Genomic DNA, 5,114 nt, shown 5'->3' on the forward strand with positions numbered 1-5,114 from the left:
TATGTGAGGTTTTTTTTTGTTTTATTTTTTTTGGTGGGCCAAGAAAAAACTCACCTAGCAGAACACATGCCATGTGCCATCAAGGACAGCAACAGAGGAGTATCATAGACAATGAAGCAGAGCTATTTTCCTTCTTAAAAAATTAAAAAGAATAGGAACGGGCTATGGATACTGTCCAACAGTATTACAAATGCAAAAAAACCCTTATTATTAGTAATACATTTTTAAAAAGTGTTTTTTACAGTGAAGCAGGCCTGTAGCTGTTTATCTTTTACTCTCCCTTTCTAGCTCCTACCTCCTCAATTTCTCTTTGTTCTGTCCAATAAAATGGAAAAAATGCCTTCCAGGAGCAGTGGAATTGTAATGCTAGCACCAAGCCCCAGCAATAACACGAAGCAAAATGGTTTTTAGGCTGGGGGTATGGATCAACCTGCCAACACCCATGTTCAGCAGAGAAGCAATTACAGAAGCCATAACTTCTGCCTTCTGCTCCCCCAAAACAACCTTGATCCATATTCTCAGTAAGGGAGAAGTGATAGGATGAAGATAAAAAGGCTCTGAACTCCAGCAGGGAAGCAATTACAGAAGCCAGACCTTCCACCTTCTGCATCCCATAATGACCTTGGGTCCATACTCACAGAGGGTTAAAGAACAGGAAAGCTGGAGAGGCAGAGTCAAGATGGCAGACTGAGAAGTAGCTACAGGTCTGAGTTCCGACAACAACTGCTGGAAACGGTAGGATATTTTGCCTTCAGCAGGACAGTGAATTCGGGGTCTTAGCTGTGACACCAAGGGGGTGAATATAGCCCAGTTTGGGTTAGAATATAGAGAAAAAAGGAAAGGAAAACTTTTTTTATTATTCCCAAAGTGCACCCCTGCCCTCCCCCCCATAACCAGAACCTGGGTGCCAGAGAGCTGCTCCTAGCAGGCTTCCCTGCTTAGCTTCTTTCTTTACCAAGAATCCTGGCCCAACAGGGGTTCCATTCCAAGCCTATTCCTTTCTGAAACCCTTGGCCCTTTTTCTTTCTAAGTGGCCAATTGGATCTACAAAAGGGAAAGACTGCCCTGAGGTGTTTTTTGTTTGTTTGTTTGTTTTTGTTTTTCTGTTGTTTGTTGGTCTTACTTTCTTAACAATCAGCTACCTCTGCTCAGGCTGCTTGAGGCAATACGGGACAGTTTTTTTACCCTGCTCTATTTTATTATTAATATTATATAGAGTTGTATCTCTCCCCCCCACTTTAGGTTGACTAGAATCAACTTTTAGTGTATTTTCCATTGCTAGGGTACCGGGGATCTTATCCATTGTGAGAGGAACTTGTTTCACTACTCCTACCTCCTCTACCCACTCTTCTCTTCTCCCTCCTCCTAGCTAATTAAAAAATAAAAAATAAATTAACATAAAAATAAGAAACACATTAATCAAAAAAATGGGTAGATCAAGAGCAAATAAAACTACTACAATGAATGAAGACAAGAGCCCAGAAGAAAGGACATTAAGATTCAAGAGGTGCAGAGAGTTCCAAATAGAATCAACCTTAAGACACCAAGACACATCATAGGCAAAATGAGAAGAAGTAAGGGTAAAGAAAGGATCCTAAAGGCTGCAAGAGAAAAACAAAAAGTCACATACAGGGGAAAACCCAAAGACTATCAGCAGACTTCTCCACTCAAACTCTAACAGCCAGAAGAGAATGGCAAGATATCTATTGAGCCCTGAATGAAAAAGGGTTTCAACCAATGATAATATATCCTGCTAGACTTTCACTCAAACTAGATGGAGGGATCAAAACCTTCTTAGACAAACAACAGTTAAAGGAAGCAATCGTCACCAAACCAGCCTTGAAAGAGAGATAGGTCCAAGAAGGATGACAGAGGACCTAATGGGGATTGTATTGTTAGATGGGAAACTGGGGAGTGTTATGTGTACAAACTATTGTATTTACTGTTGAATGTAAAACATTAATTCCCCAATAAAGAAATTAAAAAAAAGACCTCTATAAGCAAGAACTTCACTATAATACTTGCCATATATCAGAGCAAATAAAAATTCGTTGAACAATGGTGCTACAATACAATAAATCCATAATATCAATAAACGTCAATGGCTTAAACTCACCCATCAAAAGGCACAGAGTGGGAGGATGGATCATAAAAAATAACCCAACCATATGCTGCTTGCAAGAATCCCATCTGACACAACAAGATAAACACAGACTTAAAGTGAAAGTATGGAAAACTATCATACAGGCTAATGGACCACAAAAAAAAAAGCTGGAACAGCCATTCTTATCTCTGACACAACAGATTTTAAATTAAATAAAGTAATAAAAGATAGGCAAGGACATTACATAATGATTAGAGGATCAATCAGCCAGGAAGACTTAACAATTATTAACATCTATGCACCCAATGAAGGACCATCTAAATACATCAAGCACCTACTGAAAGAACTTCAAAAATACATAGATAGTAATACAATAATAGTGGAAGATTTTAACACCCCACTCTCACACTTAGACAGATCAAAAAGCAAAGAATCAATAAAGAAACAGAATTAAATGAAGAGATGGTCAGACTAGACCTCCTGGACATCTTCAGAGCCCTTCACCACAAAAACTGGAATACACATTCTTCTCAAATCCAAACAACACATACTCAAGGATAGACCACATATTAGGTCACAAAGACAGCATCAATAAATTCAAGAGCACTGAAATCATCCCAAGTATCTTCTCAGACCACAGTGGAGTAAAACTAACATTTAACAACAAACAGAAAATTATTAAAAGTCAAAGAACTTGGAAACTAAACAACATACTGCTTAAGAACCACTGGGTCAGAGAGTCACTCAAGCAAATTCAAATATTGCTGGAAACAAATGAAAATGAAGACACAATCTATCAAAATATTTGGGACACAGCTAAAGTAGTATTGAGAGGGAAACTCATAGCCATACAATCACATATCAAAGGACAAAAAAAACCTCAAATAAATGACCTTCACACCTCAAGGACTTCGATGAAGAGGAAGAAAGGAACCCTAAAGCAAACAGAAGGACAGAAAACACTAAAATTAGAGCAGAAATAAACAACATCAAAAATAAGAACCATACAGAAGATCAATGAAGCCAAATGTTGGTTCTTTGAAAAATTAAACAAGATTGACAAACCCCTTGAGCCAGACTCACTAAACAAAAAGAGGGAGAAGACTCAAATTCATAGAACTGTAAACAATAGAGGAGATACCACAACTGACACCACAGAAATCCAGAAAATCATGCAAAACTTCTATGAAGAACTAAATGACACCAAGCCAGAAAATCTCGAAGAAATGGAAGAGTTCTTAGAAACATATGCCCTTCCAAAACTGAACCAAGAAGAACTACAAACCCTAAATGCACCATCACAGACAAAGAAATAGAAACCGTTATTAAGGATCTCCCCAACAACAAAAGTCCTGGACCAGATGGCATCACAAATGAATTCTACAAAACCTTCAGGAAACAGCACCCATAGTTCTATAGCTTTTCCATAAGATCGAAGAAACAGGAACACTCCCTTCCACCTTAAAATACTTCAATAGAAACAGAGAGAAGTATAAACAGAAAGAAGAAAGATTTAAAAAAGTGAGCAAATCCTCATCTGTCTTTGGGCAATGCCAAAGGCCTAGTATATGTGAAACTGGAATCCCTGAAGGTGAACAGAGAAAACAACAATAATAAAACAGTAGCAAAGAATATTTGAAAAGGGAGTTAAGCTGTGGCATACAATGTGCAAGAAGCCAGGCTCAAGCCCTCAGTCCCCAGCTTCATACTGGGGTGGGAGGAATTTCTAGTGATAAAGCAGTGCAGGTATCTCTTTCTCTTATCTCCCACTTCCCTTTCAATTTCTCTATATATATGCAAAATAAATTTAAATAAAGATACAGAAAAAATAAGACTTTGAAAAAATGGTGAAAATTAAACCCCATACAGAATAGATTTAAACACATATGTGATAGAAGGCTAGAATCAAATTGATAAAGTGAAAGTTAAAGAGTTAAAACATTTTGGTTAGGAATTATGGAATCCTTGGAGTATATTCCCAGGAGAGGAATTACTGGGTCATATGGAAGGTCCATGTCTAGCCTTGTGAGAGTTCTCCAGATTGCTCTCCACAGAGGCTGGACTAATTTACATTCCCACCAGCAGTGCAGAAGGGTTCCTCTGTCCCCACAGCCTCTCCAGCATTTGTTGCTGCTGTCCTTTTTGATGCATGCCATTCTCATAGGAGTGAGGTGGTATCTCAGTGTTGTCTTTATTTGCATTTCTCTGAAAATCAGCAACCTGTAGCAGTTTTTCATATTTGTTAACCTTTTGGATCTCCTCTGAAGTGAATGTTTTGTTCATATACTCTGCCCATTTTTGGATGGAGTCATTTGCTTTTTTGTTGCTAAGTTTACTGAACTCTTTGTATATTTTGGTGATTAGTCTCTTGTCTGATGTATGGCATTTGAAGATCTTCTCCCATTCTGTGAAAGATATGTGTATATCTATGATCATAGCAGCACAATTCATAATAGCTAAAACCAGGAAGGAACCCAGGTGCCCAACAATAGATGAGTGGCTGAGAAAGCTGTGGTACATATACACAATGGAATACTATGCAGCTATTAAGAACAATGAACCACCTTCTCTGACCCATCTTGGACAGAGCTAGAAGGAATTATGTTAAGTCAGCTAAGCCAGAAAGATAAAGATGAGTATGGGATGATCCCACTCATCAACAGAAGTTGAGAAAGAAGAACAGAAAGGGAAACTAAAAGCAGGATCTGATTAAATCGAGAGCAGGGCACCAAAGTAAAAACCCTGTGGTGAAGGGGAGGGTGGCCATTTGGCTTCCTGGTGTAGTGGGGGTTAGGGGGGCGGGGGTGGGTGGTTGGAATGACACAGTCTTTTGGTGGTGGGAGTGGTGTTTGTGTACACTCCTATTAAATTGTAGTCATATAAACCACTATTTAATTAATATGAGAGGGAAAAATTTATCATATGTCTAGAACTTCTTAAAACACAGACTGAATCTTTTTAATACATAGGCTGTCTTTGATATGTTGACGTTCTCAAAAGCCTAGACCAG

Source organism: Erinaceus europaeus, chromosome 5, assembly GCF_950295315.1.
Source record: "Erinaceus europaeus chromosome 5, mEriEur2.1, whole genome shotgun sequence".
NCBI lineage: Eukaryota > Metazoa > Chordata > Mammalia > Eulipotyphla > Erinaceidae > Erinaceus > Erinaceus europaeus.